Consider the following 18,263-nt stretch of genomic DNA (forward strand, 5'->3'; position numbering starts at 1 on the left):
TACTATCACCACGCAAAAGGCAAAGGCAAGAGCAGATACACCACCCAAACACGGCCCCCGCACCATCCGCTGCCATATGCCTGTGTTTCTTGAAAAAGAAGCTTGAGAGAACAAACAAAAAGTATTTTCTCCCTTCCTGAGGTGGGGGGGGCATCCCTGTCCCCCTCCCCCAGCAGCCCTACTCTCCACTGCATATCCTGTCCCAGGGGCTCCCCAGTGGGGAAGGAATTACCCGGGGCCCTGAATTCTCGCCCCCTCCCCACTGCCCACCCATCGCTGCAGCTGGCAGAGAACAAGAGAGGCCACGGCCCTGACTTCCACTCCCGTCTGCCCAGGCTGGCTCGACTCGGACAGCTGGAGCCGGGGGTCTTACAATGGCTGCTGTACTATGAAAGACAGTCCGGACTTTGTAAATTTAATTAATTGTATTTATTTATGGCTGCACCGGGTCTTCGTTGCTACACGCGGGCTTTCTCTAGCTGCAGTGAGTGGGGGGCTACTCTTGCTTGCAGTACGCGGGTGTCTCATCACAGTGGCTTCTCTTGTTGCAGAGCACGGGCTTCAGAAGTTGTGGCTCGCAGGCTCTCAAGTTGTGGCGCACAGGCTTAGTTGCCCTGAGGCACATGGGATCTTCCCAGAGTAGAGATGGAACCCGTGTCTCCTGCACTGGCAGGCGGATTCCTAACCACTGGACCACCAGGGATGTCCAGCCCAGATTTCTGGCTTAGACACCTGAATCACAATCCCCCCTCTGACCCCTAGTCCTTTCCCTCCTCCCTGCTAAGAGAGTGTTCACTGTGTCCTGCCAGCTAAAGGCAGGTGCCCAGGGCAGGGAATTTTGGTGATGCTCTGAGGCTTAGATCAAAGCGATCCCAATCCCTCTCCTGGGACTGGTTTAAAGAGAAGCACAGAACCCACTTCTGGCCACTGAGACACGAAGCATGTAGCAAAGTTTCCCCTGCTCTTAGAAAGGGACTGAAGTGAGGATGTCTGGATGGTCTGAAAGTGATACCTCCAACCATGACAGCCATCTGAGGACCACGAGGGGGGCCACCCAGGAGGTGGAGCCATCACGCAGAGGACGGCAGAGTTCACTGGTAGGAAAACCGGGACCCCCGTGACTCAGGATGCACCACCTCCGGGCTTCAAGCTGGCTGATAAAAGTCTGTGTTTTGTAAGCTGCGTTCAATGGAAGTTTCTCTTCCTTGCAGCTAAAAGCATCCTAGTTAAGTCAATCTTTACTTTCTGTTGTTTAGTCGGTAAGTCATGCTTGACTCTTTCCGATCCTGTGGACTGTAGCCTGCCAGGCTCCTTCCTCTTTCTATGGGATTGCTCAATCAACCTTTACCAGTGATTAAAAAAAAAAAGAAAAAAACACTCACTGAATTATCTGGCAGTCCAGTGGTTAGGACTTGGTGCTTTCACTGCCGGGACCCCACGTTCGAGTCCCAGTCGAGGAACTAAGATCCTACAAGTCACAGCCAAAAAAAAAAAAATCATCCATTTGTTTTTGTCTCCTGGTGTATCATATAACATACCAACACTCCCTTTCCAACTGGCGACTAGAGAGTGGCCATCCCATTGGTGATTAACGAACAGAAAGAATCTAGGGTTCTGGGGCCACTGGTGAAGCCGGCTCACTCAGCCCCTACCTGATGCTCTTCTCTCCCACCCACGGAGCAGGCACTGACTGGCCCACCCGTACCCCTGCTGCCTGGTGGCCCGCACTCCCTTGAGACCAGGATGACCAAAGCCACCACCTAGGATGGAAGAGCCAGGGCAGGGAAGGCACTGCTCTCCCTGAAGTCGCAGAAGGCCGCGCCCCAGGGCTGGGCCACCCGCCTCCAGACTCCTCATTACAGGAGAAAACAAACCCCTCACTTCTCAAGTCTCTGTTTATCAGATTACCTACAACCGATCACAATGCTGACGGAAACAGATTCCATGGCATGCATTTTCATCAAATTCAGATTCACTTCTGCTTCCGCGCTAGGATACAACTCTCGTGTTACTGTCTTCTTTCTACCATCTTCCTGTATAGTTTATGTTTCTTTATCAGTCTTTCAAATCACTTCTGAAATAAGGTGGGATATAAAGCAATGAAAATAAAACCATCCATTAATCCTTTTGTTTCTTTGGCTGCGTGAGTTCTTCATTGTGGTGCGTGGACTTTCTCTAGTTGCAGCATGGGTGGCTTCTCTAGTTGAGATGTGTGGCTTTAGTTGCTCTGAGGCTCGTGGGATCTCAGTTCCCCGACAAGGGATCAAGCCAGCGTCCTCTGCACTGCAAGGCGGATTCTCAACCACTGGACCATGAGGGAAGTCCCCCAATAACTTTTAGAAAGCCCTGGTGCCGGGCACTGCTCCAGGAGAGAAAAGCCCTGCCTTGCAGGAAGTAAGTTATTTCATCTCCCCAAACCTTGCTCCCAATGCGGCAGGCCCAGGTTCGATCCCTGGTCAGGGAACTAGATCCCACATGCTGCAACTGAGAGTTTGCAAGATACAACTAAAGATCTCACATGCCACAACTAAGACCCAGTGAAGCCAAAAAAAAAAAAAAGAACCACACACACGCACACAACAAACATCTCCTCAACTAAGAAAAAAGTAAGAAGATTAACAGCAGCAGCTACCATTTACCGAGCACTAGCAAGGGAGCCCGTGATGCGCGCCTGGTGATGCCCATCGTCCGCCCAGTCCTTGGTTCCGTGGCTGGCTCCTGAAGCCCCACACTAGTCCAGGTGCACTGACGTCACTCTGGTAGAGGGTACAGGGACACAGGCTTTGACTCTATACAGGAAATGCTTCCCCACGGGGAGGGCTGTTCCCAAATGGTGGGCCTGGGGCTTCCCCATCCCTGGGGGTTTTCAAGGGAAAGCTGCCCACTTACCAAGGCCTCTTAGAGACTCGGGTCTGTGGATGTTTTTAAAGAACAGATGGGCACCACCTGCAAAGATCCTTCCGTCAAGTCACCTGGCCTGGGGGTAACGCGGGCAGAGATCAAGGACCGTTCACGTCCACTTTATGTAGAAAGTGAAGCAAGTGGGACTTCCCTGGTGGTCCAGTGGCTAACACTTCATGCTCCCAATACAGGGCGTCCGGGTTTGATCCCTGGTCAGGGAACTAGATCCTGTGCAGCCAAATGAAGACTGAAGATCCCTATGCAACTAAGACCCAGTGCAGACAAATAAATATTTTTTTTAAAAAGTGAAGCAAGCTGGTAAATAGGATCGCAGGAGCAAACTTCACCCACTTAAGAAAAGCTCTCTTAGTGTCCCTAAGTGTATAGAGTCCAAGCATTCAGGGCAGGAGGGACCCTCATCCTATGACCTCCATGTGTCTCTGGGGAAACCAAGATCCAGAGGGCACAGACTGTACCTCGATCCCTGCACACCCAGCGCATGGTTGCCCCAGAGCATGGCATGCTCTCCCATGAGCTTAAGTGCTGCACTGGTTGCAGAGTCCTTCCTATTCATCAGAGCAAGGCCTTTATGGAAACATACTTTATGTCTTTGAAAACGGTCAATACTTCAGATGGTATCTTGTTTTCAGCGTACTGATCACGTGCTTGCCTTCACTGCGTTCTCTCTGTTGCCTGGTCTGTTGAAAAAGACATCAGACGTATGAACTAACCACAGCCACAGGCCACGCCACGGCTGAAATCTCTCCAATATGATGAAGGAATCCAGGCGCGAAAGATCAGGCTGTAGGAGCCCCTTTATGTTCGTTTCAAACACAGGCTGAACTCTGATGTTACAGGTCAGGATGGTGGTCATGTTGGCAGGAAGGCAGGGTAGGGTGATTGATGGAAGGAGGCGTGATAGAGGCTTCTGCGGGGCTGGGAATGCTCTGACCTTGGTCTGGGTGGTTATCTGGGTGACTTGGTTTCTAACATTCATCAAGTTGCTGATTTTTAAATAGTTTTTATTTTTCCCCTTAATAATAAGCTTTTAAAAAGACAGATTTGGGATCCCCAGTTACACAGCAAAGTTGTCTTGGACTTCCCTGGTGGTTCAGTGATTAAGAATCCACGTGCCAATACAGAGGACACGGGTTTAACCCCTGGTCTGGGAAGAGTCCACATGCCAAGGGGTAACTAAGCCCGAGTGCCGCAACTACTGCTCTGGAGTACTACTACCCACGCTCTGGAGCCTCTGATCTGCAACAGAAGCTACTACAATGAGAGGCCCACGCACCACGAGAGTAGCCCTGCTCGCCACGACTAGAGAAAGCCCATGCGCAGCAACGAGGACCCAGCACAGCCCCAAATAAACATAAATAATTTCTTAAACACCTTAAGAAAAAAAAACCAGAAAAAAAGAAAGTTGTCTGGATAAGTCTCCAGAGCTTTAACCGAGTTGCCACCCTTTGACCGAACGCTGAATATTCACTGGAAAGACTGATGCTGAGGATGAAGCTCCAATACTCTGGCCACCTGATTCAAAAAGCCGACTCATTGGAAAAGACCCTGATGCTGCGAAAGATTGAGGGCGGGAGAAGTGGACGACCAAGGATGGGACGGTTGGATGGCATCACCGACTCATTGGACACGAGTTTGAGCAAGCTCTGGAAGATGGTGAAGGACAGGGAAGCCTGGTGTGCAGCAGTCCACAGGGTCCCAGAGTCAGACACAATTGAGAGATTGAACAACAATCCTTTGACCCAGTTCCTTTTCTCAATTTAGTCATTTTTTTTCCTGGTCACACAGCTTGTAGGATCTTGTCTCCCTGACCAGGGACTGAACCCAGGCTCGACAGTGAAAGCTCACAGTTCTAACCCCTGGACCATCAGGGAATTCCCTATCAATGTATCCCGAGAAAATTACGCAAAACACAAAGATTTATGTACAAGTTGTCTCACCCAAGCAGGACCTCCGTAAATAAACACACCAGCACACAAGAATGAGAAATGGCAGGCAACCTAAGTGCCCCACGGGGGCTGAAAACCAGCTTCGTACAGACAGACGATCTCACGGAAAAGCCTAGATGGAGATTCTAGACGTTTTATCTCCAACAGGCGGCATCCACAAATGGCTTTCTCCCCTCTACTGTTCTGCAGTTTTGTGGTCTGAGATGAGGAGTATGACTTTTTGCCATTTGGAAAGAAGTAACAGAAACCATATTCTTAAAAAGTTTTTTTTTTTTTAAAAGAACCAACCCACTTGCCGCCCACACCCAGCACAGGAAAGCAGCCCAGGCCAGGGCAAAGGGCAGACTCAGGGATAAACGTGCATCATGCCACTTCCTGGGAAAACCACAGAGGCCTTCTCTGTTCCTGGAGGAGGAGATGGGGCCTGGCCAAGCAAAGCCCCGTCGCTGATGAGCCCTGGGTCCTGGAAGACAGGGCTTTACCCCTCCCAGGTGGGGAAGGGGGCTCATGATGGTGTTCTCTTCTCAGATGGGGGCCCCCAGGACCAGGCTAGGGCCATGCCTGTGCTCTGGGCGCTAAGACAAGGAAGGGAAACCCTGAAACCCAGGCTGTGCCCCAGAGGAGACGGGGCGGGTGCTGTTGGCAGCGTCGAGTGTCTGGGTCACCCTCAGGCCTGCCCCAGCAGGAGGGGAGGCCGGGCTCTCGTGGGCAGACAGCTCCCCAGGGTCAGGTTTCCACTTCGTTATTTAAAGCCCGGCTCCGGCTCCTGGCGGGCGGGCAGGGGCGGCCACCGCCTGCGTGACCAGGATGAGCAATCGCGATCCTGACTCGGGCCCGCGTGCCTATGGCAACTGGCCTTGTGGCCTTGGAGACTAATCTCCAGGCTGCCAGCCGGTAGGGGCCTCTCCGGGCGGAGCGGCGGCTCCCTGCGGAGGCCCCGGGCCGGGGAGCAGGATCGGGCCCTCTCCCAGCAAAGGATGGGGCATCTGGCCTTGCAGCAGGGCCAGGCTCTAAACGCACAGGTTCCCACGGCCACAGCCCCTGCCGTGCTCCACCCCTAAGGCATGATCACGCACGTGGGGACGTGACCACACGCACACACACACCAGAACCATTACACTTCCTTCCACAGAGAGACAGACAGCAGGCGCTCCTGCTCTGGAAGACAGTCCCAGGCTGGGAGTTGAAAGGACAGTTAAAATAGGTTCAGATAACACTTCTTGATTTGAGTGCTGGTTACATGGGGTACTGGAGAATTCCATGGCCAGAGGAGCCTGGTGGACTATAGTCCACGTGGTTGAAATGACTTGGACATGACTGAACGACTAACACATACTACGTGGGGTTATATACATAGGTTAAGGGCTTCCCTGGTGGCTCTGATAGTAAAGAATACACCTGCAATGTGGGAGACCCAGGTTCGATTCCTGAGTTGGGAAGATCCCCTGAAAGAGGGACTGGCTACCTACTCCACTATTCTTGCCTGGAGAATTCCATGGACAGAGGAGCCTGGTGGGCTACTGTCCATGGGGTTGGAACGAGTAGGACATGACCGAGTGACTAACACACATACACAGGTGAAAATTCATCACTGGATACTTAAGATTCATGCATTTTGCTGTAAGGAAATTATACTTTCATCAAAGGTAAAAATGAGTGACATGTAAGAAGTACGGGGTAGCAGGGGGTGGAATCAGGGAAGGCTCCTTGGAGGAGGTGACACCCAACCCGAGTGCGGGGTCATGTCACGGGGGAGCAGGGGTTTGCAGGGGAGGGGCAGAGCCAGGGGAGCGATACCCAGGCACTGTTCATCAACAAGGGGGACCACTGACCTGCCCCCTGCTAGGCCCACCTCCTTAGAATCAAATGCTGAGCAAATAAGGCAGGACTGTTTGAAGGAGAGCCAAATTACCCACTGCCCGGGAAACCCAACCACCAGCCCGGGCCACCCACGTGTCTCGGTCTCAGTCGAGCCCGAGCAGAGCAGTGAATGGGGTGGGGAACCGGCCAGGCTCCCCATGGCTGGGCAGGAAGTGGTGGGTGAAGATATGGGCACGGCCACTGGGGTCAGGTCAAGGACCTCAGATCATCATCCTTTAGGGCAGCAGTCCCCAACCTTTTTGGCATGGGGCACCGGTTTCGTGGAAGACAATTTTTCCATGGACAGGGGTGAGGATGGTTCAGGCGGAAATGCAAGCGATGGGGAGCAGCAGACAAAGCTTCACTCGCTCACCTGCTGTGCAGCCCAGTTCTTAAGTTCCACGGACGGGTACCATGGGTTGGGGATCCGGCTCCAGGGCATGGGAACCACCAATGGGTTGGGAAGTTTAGGGGGTCCTGGCAGGTGAACTTTAGGGGGCAGGGCCAGAGATGGGGAAGTGGCAGCTGTCCAGCTTCTGCAACAGTCCAGGCCTCAGATGGCCACATCTCAGGGCGAGGCAGGGGGGTGGGGGTGGTTGGTGAAGGAGTGGATGGATGTGATTTGACCAGCAAGCAAGGCAGAGCTCCATGATTGAGTGGTTGGGGGAAGCGGTGGGGCTGAGGAAGCCTAAGGAGACACCTGGAGTGACATCCAGGTTTCTAATCCTGCTGATGGAGTAGATGACGGTGCCCCCAGCTGAGCAGGGAACAGAAGGAAAAGGCTGGACAGGAGGCCAAGGGGGCAGGCCTGGCGTCCCCAGGGATGATCAGGGCTTGACTGGGAGCCCTAGGCGGGAGGGACAAGATCTGATATGGGGTAGGTAGGGTGGCAGCCAAGGCTGTGCATGGACTGGCGTGCCTGGGAGAACACAGTGGGAGAAATCAGGGAAACCTGGGACTCAGAGAGTCAGAGAGTCAGGGGAGGGGAGAAGGGCAGAGGTCAGAGGTCAGGGGGCTGGGCAAGGAGCCTAGAGGAACACAAGGAAGGCGGACAGCAAATGGGTGGGCTGAGGGGAGTGGAGGCAAAGAGCTGAGTGGAAGTGGGTGGAGGCTGCTGGGGTCCATGTGAGAAAGGAGGTACGGAAAGTGCTGCTGCTGCTGCTAAGTCGCTTCAGTCGTGTCCGACTCTGTGCGACCCCATAGACGGCAGCCCACCAGGCTCCCCCATCCCTGGGATTCTCCAGGCAAGAACACTGGAGTGGGTTGCCATTTCCTTCTCCAATGCATGAAAGTGAAAAGTGAAAGTGAAGTCACTCAGTCGTGTCCGACTCTTCGCGACCCCATGGACTGCAGCCCACCAGGCTCCTCCACCCATGGGATTTTCCAGGCAAGAGCACTGGAGTGGGGTGCCATTGCCTTCTCCAACGGAAAGTGGGGTGGGCTCAAAAAGGCTTCATTCTTTTTTTTCTTAATTTATTTGGCTGTGCTGGGTCTTAGTTGAGGCACGCAGGATCTTAAGCTGAGGCACGTGAGATCTTTCAGTCGAAGCATGTGGGATCTTTAGTCTCAGCATGCAGGATCTCAGTTGAGGCATATTGGACCTAGTTCCCTGACCAAGGATCGAACCCCAGCCCCCTGCATTGGGAGTGTGGAATCTTAGCCACTGGACCACCAGGGAACTCCCAGGGCTTCCTTCTGTAGGATGAGATAACCCAGAACCAGGTAACCCAAAGGGGAGGAAAGGACTCTCAAGGCTCAGGTAACAGCAAGATAGAGGCTTCCCAGGTGGCTCACTGGTAAAGAATCCACTTGCTAAGCAGGAGACTCGAGACACAGGTTTGATCCCTAGGTCAGGAAGATTCCCCTGGAGGAGGGCATAGCAACCCACTCCAGTATTCTTGCCTGGAGAATCCCCATGGACAGGAGCCTGGCAGGCTACAGTCCACAGGGCTGCAAAGAGTTGGACACGACTGGGCAACCAGAGAGCAGCAGCAACCCAGACAGAACCAGTGCGGCTGGAAGGAGACACAGTCTCTGCTGCGGCCCAAGCCTCCCGGGTCCTTCCAGATGGACCCAAACCCTTTAAGTTCTGGAGCCAGATAGAAGAACCCTTACGCCAAGCCCTCCACCAATCCAGGACAACGAAGCGTCCCGATCCCACAGCCGCTTCATTCCATTGGACGGGAAGGTGTGCGCGAGCTGGCGGAGGCTGGATCGGAAGGCCAGCCCGGGAGGCAGAGAAAGTGGTTTTGCCAGTCTCTCAAACAGGACATGCACACGTGGGTCTTAGTTCTGGCACACGGGATCTTCGTTGAGGCATGCAGGATCTGTTTAGTTGCAGCAGGACAGATGCAGCATGTGAGATCTAGTTCCCTGACCAGGGATTGAACCTGGGTCCCTTGCCTTGGGAGCGTGAAGTCTTAGTCACTGGACTGCCAGGGAAGTCCCAAGGAGGGGATTTTGGTTTGCCCATGGCTGTCCCCCAGAACCACAGCAGGCAGTCCATAATACGTGCTGGGTGGATGAATGAGTTGCTAAAAGGAAGCAGAAGTCTGAGAGTGAGGGAAAGGCAAAAACCAGGCTGAGCCAAACTCCGCTACCCTTGGCATCCGAGGCCCTCCCCCGGCACGTCCCATGTGCATCCAGCTGGCTGGCCTGAGTCCCCATGCTGTCCTGTCTGCCCCTCTCAGTGTGAGGAGGCCGGGGGGCAAATGCCTAGGCTTTGCTGCTGCTGCTACTAAGTCACTTCAGTCGTGTCCGACTCTGTGCGACCCCATAGACGGGAGCCCACCAGGCTCCCCCATCCCTGGGATTCTCCAGGCAAGAACACTGGAGTGGGTTGCCATTTCCTTCTCCAATGCATGAAAGTGAAAAGTGAAAGTGAAGTCGCTCGGTCGTGTCCGACTCTTAGTGACCCCATGGACTGCAGCCCACCAGGCTCCTCCATCCATGGGATTTTCCAGGCAACAGTACTGGACTGGGGTGCCATTGCCTTCTCCGGGGCTTTAGGGTGCACCAAAGCTGGGGTCTGGTATCCACCCAGCTATCACCGGCCTGTGACTCCCACTGGGCACCCAAACTCTCCATTCCTCTTTCCTCCTGAGCAAAACGGCACCACCAAATCTGCTGGTCTTAGCATCATAAGGACCATGTGTGAGATAAGATGTGAAAAAGTGTCTGCCTCCAGCCTGGAGATCATTCAGGCTCTTTGAAGAAGCAGCCGGGATGACTTCACGTTGACATCACCTGCTGAGTGGCTGTCTCTCCTGACATCACCTGTCTCATCAACTCCAGGTGAGCTCACCTGGGGCTCCTGACAGGCAGCACAAGGGCCCTTCTGTTCCCCTAAGTGCTGGGCGGGAGGGAAACGAAGGCCTGGCACTCAGCTGCCCCTGGGCAGCTCAGCTGTGTACCATATGCACTGGTTCTCGGGCATGTGTAGAGCTGGGGGGCTGGGTGTCTGGAGACGGTGGGGAGAAGCCAGCACTGGGGTGGTGCCAGCCCCCACGGCGACCGCATCTCCCGAGAGCTCCCTCACCAGACGTAAACAGGACTTCTCAGAAGGATGTGGACGATGAGCCTCAGGCCTTTTCTTGTTAGGAAAAGACTAAGCCAAAAAAAAAAAAAAGCTAATCACTTGTGGGTGAGCTAATCCCCCAGGCACTGGGCTGGCACCCAGGCTCCCACCCTCCACTGGCAACCTGGCCCCGCCCGCCGGCTCCCTCCTTCCTCCTCTTTATGGCTCCCACTCCACCCACTGCCCTGACCTCTGAGCCAGCAGGGGTGGAGGGCTAAGGTCCCAGGGAAGGGACCTGGCTTCTAACTCTTGATGACACCCTGAAGTGGAGCCTGGGCACCACCCCCCTCCCTGAGCCTCAGTTTCCCCATTGGGAAGGCGAGTCCTTGGGTGTGAAGTTCTCAGGTCCAGATGGAAGGTGCACCACCGCCCTGCCCAGCCATCCGCCCTCTATACCTGCTCCGATCTGCCCCAGAGCACACACCAGAGTCACTCGCTCCTCACTGCTGGCCTGTCCACAGGCCTCAACCCCCCCAACTTGGATGCTCTCCAGCCCTCTTGTTCCTGCTCCTTTATTTTACTTATTTTTAAAAAATATTTTATTTGGCTGTGCCGCATCTTAGTCGTGACATGGGCTCTTCAATCTTCGTTGCAGCATGCGGTATCTTCAGTTGCAGCCTGCTAACTCTTAGATGTGGCATGCGGGATCTAGTTCTCAGACCACGTTTGAACTCAGGATCCGTTCACTGGAAGCTTACCACCAGGGAAGTCCCTGTTCATGCTCTTTTAAATCCTGACACTACACCCTGCCCCCAGGACCCTTTCTCATTGACCTCCCCATTCCGGGGGCCCCCCCAGTCCCATTCCGGTCCACTCTCCTGAGCCTCTCATCCACCAAAAGGATACCGTGGGATTCTGACTGATACGGGTGTTCTCAGTCATGTTCCACTCTTTGCAACCCTGTGGACTGTAGCCTACCGGGCTCCTCTGTCCATAGGATTTTTCAGGCAAGAATACTGGAGTGGGTTGCCATTTCCTTCTCCGGGGATCTTCCCGACAAGGGATCGAAGCCGCGCTCCTGCATCGGCAGGTGGGTTCTTTACCACTGAGCTACCCGGGAAGCCCTGGGACTGCACAGTATCTTCATGGCACTTGCTGTGAGCGGGACCCAGAACTGGGATGGATCAGGCCCAGTTCCCGCCCCAGAGCTCCCAGGTGAAGAAAGAGAAGCCAAAGGTTGTAAGTGGTGACCCACACATGAGAGGAGGTGACCACCATCTAGATGTCCGTTTAACAGGTATGTTAACTGCACCTGCCACCTCCCCAGTGTGTACACACACCCTGTCTACACGCACACACATCTTAGCCGACACTTGCCAACGCCCCAAGTCCCATCCATTCCTTTCACAATTATTTAAGTACCACCTGCACACCCACTGTGTCTCTAGATGAGGAAGGCCACCAAACATGACAGAGACACAGGGGTGTCCTGGTGATCAGCGGGTTGCTCACTCAGTCGTGTCCCACTCTTTGCGACCCCATGGACTGTAGCCCGCCAGGCTCCTCTGTCCATGAGATTCTCCAGACAAGAATACTGGAGTGGGTTGCCATCTCCTCCTCCAAGGGATCTTCCCGACACAGGGATCGAATCCACGTCTCGTGTGTCTCCTGTGGAGCTTTTACCACCGAGCCATCTGGGAATAACCAGGTCCCCAGGGGGGTGACATGCATCTTGTGGCTGGATGCTCACAGGCTGGATGCTCACTGGGTCCAGTGCACACCCACCACCCTTCTCCAGCCAAAGCTTTCACACACCATCACATCTGAGGCCCCAGCACCATGGAGGGAGGCAGGATCTAGACCATCATCCGCCCTATGCTGGACGGCTGAGGCCCAGTGTGTAGGTGACCTGCCCTCCATCACACAAGCCAGCGAGAGCCAGGGCTCCCAGCCTCCTTCTGGCTCCTCTCCCTGGCCCTCCTCCTGAGTATACTCAGACTCATGCAGACACCACTTCCTTCTCCAAACTCATCACCCCCACCTCTACCCTCACTCAGGTAAGGTGAGGTGAGCCTGGCTACCTTGATCCACCAGGGACAACCCAGGACTCCCCTCAAGCTCTAGCCAGGTGATGTGATCCAATAAAGTGACCCATGGCTGTCCTCGCCCAACCCCAGACTCAGGGAGAGCCTGGAGGAGCCCAGCCCAGGTCACACCATTCCCTCCGTAGGTCCTGATCGCTGCTGATGGGCAGACCCCCATCAGCCCATGATCTCAGGAGTGTGCAGGGGTCCAGCCCCTGGGAGATCTGGGTCCAGCTGAGGCTCCCCACCCACCAGGAAAGTGATGCTGGGCACACAGCAGAAGCTTTAGGGGCCAACTTCAAAGCAAAGCCTGTCAGAGGAGCAAACATTCGCCTGACTCCCCCCAACCCTTCCCCTGAGCAGAGCCCCCAGCACAGCCCACTGCCCAGTGACCTGTGTAGATGTTTGCAGAAAGGGCTGAGTGGTTCTCCCAGGGTTCAACATTCCAAGCTGTCTTTTCTGCCTCCCTTCAGACAGCAAGGGGCTTTGGAACAGGGGCTGGGCCTCCTTTCTGGGGTCACAGGGAGGCCCAGGGTGGGCTTCCTGGAGTTGTTGGGGGTCCTGACCACCAGAAGGGACCCCAGAGATACAGAGATGTCATCCTCTGAGCCAAAAACAGGGCAGAGGGTGCTGCCAAGGTCACAGGGCTTCCAGGATGTTGGGGGCAGGGAGGGTGGAGAAAGCAGAGAATTCTGGGAGCTGCCAGCCCTCCACGTGGTTCCCAGGCTCTGGGTCACCCAGTCTGCGCCCTCATGTCTGAAGCAGGAGATGCCGAGCCAAGAAAAGAGAGCGAGGAGGCACTGGTTCATGCTCTAAAAGCAACCTGTCTGGAGCCTGGCATGAGAAAACCACTCCTCTCTGGTCCCTGCAATGGGGCAGGTCAGCGTCCCAGACAGTGCCCCTGGCAACCGTATGTCCCCTCCCACTGGGCTCCCAGGTACCCCCCACCCCAAGGCCTGCAGAGAACCCTCCTGGTGGGGCTGAGATAGTTCTGAACTGGCTCCCCGAGGTGGGCGGCGGGCACCTGGATGTGAGCCAGCTCGATGCCACGCCCACCTGCCCACCACCTCCAGAGCTCTGAGCAGCGCCATGAGGATGAGCATGGCCCACACGGGCAATGACTCAACATCACACCAGATAAATGTAGGGCCCGTTTCACCAAGACTAGGTCCCCCTCCCCTGGGAGCCTCACCACCCCCAACACCCCATCTGCCCACCCCCTACCCCGGGCTCCAGGGGGCTCTCCTGTAGGTGGTTCTTCCAGTTCGTCAGCCCCACCCTACAGACCCCAAGGACTGCCTCTCCTGGGATATACCTGGGCACGTAATGACGCTTGAGGGTTCCCTGAGGTGATGCCACGGGCTCCCAGGGGGCAGAAACAGGAGCCCCTCTCTCCTGCCTGGTCCCAGGGGCCATCAGCCTACAGTCCATTGCATCAACTTACTGAGCAGCCTCTCGCCTCCAGGCAGAATCTACAGTCACCGAGTCCCACTGGGGACTCTCTCTCCTCTCATCTGGGGGTGTTTCCAAAGCCCTGATCACTCTCACCCCTCTACTGCCCCCCGATTCACCATGGTCTGCTCCCAAACCTCCCACCAGCTGTTCTGCTTCCAAGTTCCCGCCCAGCCTCCTGGATCAGGCAGCCAGGGGAGGCTCCCGGGCACCTGCAGCAGGGCAGGGAGCCCCAGACCGAGGGTCATGAGATGTGGTTTCACATCCTGATTTTTGTAACTCTGGGACCTTAGCCATGTGTCTTCCCAGCTCTGGGTCTCAGCTTCCCCATCTGAAAAGGAAAAGAGGTCAACGTACTCCTAGGTACCCCCCAACCCAGGAGGCTCAGGAGTGGAGAAGGGTGCCTGAGGGAGGTGCCAGGGGGACCCCCACAGAAGCCATGGGCCCCAGCCCCAGGCAGAAGTCACATCAGCCATCCTGACAGACAGACCCCAACCAGCTGCCAGGGGATGGGTGTGTGTATATGAGTGTCTGTGTGTGTGCGTCTACTTAATGGGTCAGAACTTCTTTTTGGGTGATGAAATGCTCTGAAATTAGACAGTGGTGAACAAGAACACTGCACAACTTTGGGAATATACGAAAACACACTGAAGTGTACATTTTACTTTTTATCGGCCATGCCATGTGGCACGTGGGCTCTTAGTTCCCCCATCAGGGATCAAACCGGTGCCCCCAGTGCTAGAAGCTCAGAGTCTTACCCACTGGACTACTAAGGACGTCCTGAAGTGGACGTGTTAAAGGAAATAATTTTCAAATAAACTAAAAGAAAAACCCAACAATGCTAGAGAAGAAAAGAACAAAGTCCCCGAAGGCACGCCGAGCCCCTACTTAAGGCTCTGAGGACCAACCTACAGGCTTTTTCCTGGGGAGAGTAAATAAACTCATTTTTTAAAAAACTATTTATTTTTATCTATTTATCTGACTGCACCAGATCGTAGCTGGGAGACATGAGATCTCCAACCTTCACTGCAGCACGTGGGATCAGGTTCCCTGATCAGGGATCGAACCCAGGCCCCTTGCATTGGGAGTGTGGAGTCTTAGCCACTGGACCACCAGGGAAGGCCCAAACCCCTCCTTCGGGGGTTTATGCCTCTACACTCGGGTCTTCTATTATGTGGGGCCAAACATGCTCCTAACTGATGTTCTGTCCCCTGTGCCACCCGCCAACGAGAGGGGCCCCACACACTTGGCAGTCGGTGTCCAAGGCTGGGGGTCAGGATTCAGCCAAACATCGAGTTACTGGGCGCGGTCTACCAGCCGCAGCCTCTGGATCACCGCACAGCCGTGCACACACACACACACACACACGTGCACGCACAAAAGCGTGTGTCTAAATAGCCCAGGGGATTAACTGTTCTGAAGCTTCACACTTGTGCGCTCTCCACACACACCACCTGCCCTTCATGGAGGGGGGAACCCCCCAAACTGGGCTGCACCCGGCCCAGGGAGACAAGGTGCCCCCCACCACCATCACCCTCTAGATGCCTCTGAGAATCACAGCCAGGCCGGGAGAGGCAGCAACTGGGGATGGTGGGGTGGGCCAGTGAGAGTTGTGATCGAAGGGTGGGAAAGCCCCTTGCCCTTCCAAGGCCCTGCCCTGAATGTCCCAGCACTCAGCTTGCTTCTAATTCACTTAACAAGTTGGTCCAGGACACTCGCTGTGTCAAGCAGGGGGAACCGGGGGCAGGGGTGTGGGGGGGACAAGCCAGCATGGCCCCAACCCCTTGGAGGGAGACAGACAAGTACAAGGGCAGCTGGAAGACAGCAAGTAAGGAAGACTGGGCGGTAGGAATGCAGCGCAGGGGCTAACACAGACCTGGGAGGAGGTTATCAGGGAGGGCTTCCAGAGGGAGGTGACATCCAAGCTGAGACCTGCAAGAATGAGCCCAGAGAGATGGACGGGCAGCAGAAAAACCTGTTCCAAGGAGAAGCAACAGCACGCTGGGAAGCAAGCTGGAATGCAGTATGTTCTAGAAAACGATGAAGCTCAGCATGGCTGTCACAGAAAGAGGCAGGGCCTGGCAGGGAGGGAGGCAGTCGGATGGATGAAGGTCCTTGCCTGGGCCTGAAATGAGGTCCCACGGGTCCCCATGGAAGGTCTTGCCACATCTGGAGTCCCACTTCCCATCTCTAGACCCTTTCTTACATTGCTCATTCCCCACCCCCGATGCCCACGCCAGCCTTCTCCTGGGTCAGAATCGCACCCGCCCTCCAGCCACCTCCTGCAGGCTGCCCTCAGCAAGTGGGGGAGTAGGTGTGTCTCCAAAACCCAGCCACAGGGCCCACAGCCCGGCACCGAGGTAGGGCTTGGCATCTGGGAAGCCTGATCACCCACTCCAAGGAGCTGAGGGGTGGACAGGCTGCTGGGACTAAGCGCTTCGGCCTCTGGGCTTTTCCCAGCTTGCATAAACTCAGGCACTGCACCACCCATGCTCCGTGAGCACAGTAGCTAAGAGCAGAACAGGACAGTGGTGTCCAGCTCCTCTCGGGGCAGGCCTGGGGCTCTCCAAGGGCCAGCCTTTGGGACCAGCATCTGACCAAGTGGAGAAAACATTCTTCTCTGGGATGAGGACCAGCTTCTCCCAACTGAACACGCAGATCCTCCCAAACCCCAACCACGCTCCTTTGTTCAGATGAGGCTCAGAGAGGTAAAGTCACTTTCCTGAAGCTACACAGCTGGCTGGTGGTAGAAGTGGGCCTCAAACCCTTGCCTGTCTGGTTTGAAAGGCACCCTGCTGGAAAGCGGGGAAGCTCTGGCATAGCGAAAGGAGCCCACCCCCAAGGAGGGGCACTGGTCTCCCACCCAGGGCAACCAAGAGCATCTCTCTCCCGGATGGGCTGAGAACGGAGTGTCTCAGGCAGTGACTGGCCCCAGGCGGGTGGGCGGTGGACCAGGATCAAAGGGGAGATGTGGTTAGCTCACATGCCCGGAGGGCTGCACCCCCAGCTGGAAGCCAGGTACCCGTGGAGAACAGGGGCAACCAGCTCCGTCCAAAAGGCCCTACCTCTCCGGAGCTGGGCCTCTCTGCTGAAAGCGGCCACACCTGAAAAACCAGCTCCTGGATCAACGTGAAACACCACCCGGCCTCGTCACAAGACCCCCTTGGAGCCCGAAGGGACCACCTTGGAGCTGGCTGGCTGGGTGGGCAGGCAGGGGTCCTGCCTGCTCCAGGGAGCCACCCAGGGGCACCTGAGAGCCCTTCTGCACAGGCCCTCCACCAAGTACAGCCCAAGGGTGCCTCTGGCCTTTGAGGACACGGGGGAGGGGGCAATGGCAGAAAGGCGAGGGCAGCCAGCTCATCAGGAAAAGTCCACGGTCCTCACAAGAAACGACGTTAAAACCTCCAATCTCATGCTGCTGCCTCCCACGGTGCTCCGTTCCCTTAGGAAGCCATAACCCCTGGCGCACCCCCAAGGGCCTACTGGGTACTTGCTTCACTCAGGTGCTGCCATTCGTGAGCCCACAGGCAGAGCTGTGTCCACTCCCTAGAGGGACAAACTGAGGCTCGGCCGGTTATGCAGCCGTCCAAGCCACGCACAGTGGGTAGGCAGCAGACCTGGAATCGGCCTGACTAGTCTGTGACCAACCAGAGTCTCGGCGCCGCTGCCCATGCACGCATTCAGGAGAGCAGCCACGGCCAGCCATGGACCTCAGTCTCAGCGCCGCTGCCCATGCGCACATGCAGGAGAGCGGCCACGGCCAGCCATGGACCTCAGTCTCAGCGCCGCTGCCCACGCGCACATGCAGGAGAGCGGCCACGGCCAGCCATGGACCTCAGTCTCAGCACCGCTGCCCATGTGCACACGCAGGAGAGCGGCCACGACCAGCCATAGACCTCAGTCTCAGCGCCGCTGCCCACGCGCACATGCAGGAGAGCGGCCACGGCCAGCCATGGACCTCAGCTGTTTGTCAACCAAGTTTTCTTTAGGGCCCTGACAGGTAACTCTTCACCTGGGTCGGGAAGATCTCCTGGAGGAGGAAATAGCAACCCACTCTAGTATTCTTGCCTGGAGAATCCCATGGACAGAGAGGCCTGGCGGGCAGTCCATGGGGTCACAAAGAATTGGATGCGACTGAGCAATTTCAGTTTTTTGAAACTGAATTTTTCAAAGTTTTCAACAGGTAACTCGAACTGAAGTGGCCCCAGCGCAGAGGTGGACACCGGTCACTGGAGGCCCACACGGCCCCACCTCTGTCCCCTGGATGGGGTCTCATGCCCTCCAGGGCTCTGGGGAAGTCCAGGGGTTTGTGGGACCCCAGCTGACTCTCACACTCGCCCTGGAAACCACATGCTGTTCTCTTGTTCACAGATGACCACGCCAAAGCACAGAGACACAGTGTAGCTCACTGGAGGTCACACAGCCCGGTTGAAAGTGAAAGTGAAGTGAAAGTGAAAGTCGCTTAGTCGTGTCCAACTCTTT

General features: G+C 55.7%; 1 protein-coding gene across 9 annotated transcripts in view; it reads right to left on the minus strand.

The window, feature by feature from the left end:
• GTF2IRD1 (GTF2I repeat domain containing 1) overlaps positions 1 to 18,263 on the minus strand; it is a 120,939-nt gene that overhangs the window by 95,624 nt on the left and 7,052 nt on the right. The window lies entirely within an intron of this gene.

The sequence above is a fragment of the Bos indicus genome, chromosome 25 (assembly GCF_029378745.1).
Source record: "Bos indicus isolate NIAB-ARS_2022 breed Sahiwal x Tharparkar chromosome 25, NIAB-ARS_B.indTharparkar_mat_pri_1.0, whole genome shotgun sequence".
In the NCBI taxonomy this organism is placed as follows: Eukaryota; Metazoa; Chordata; class Mammalia; order Artiodactyla; family Bovidae; genus Bos; species Bos indicus.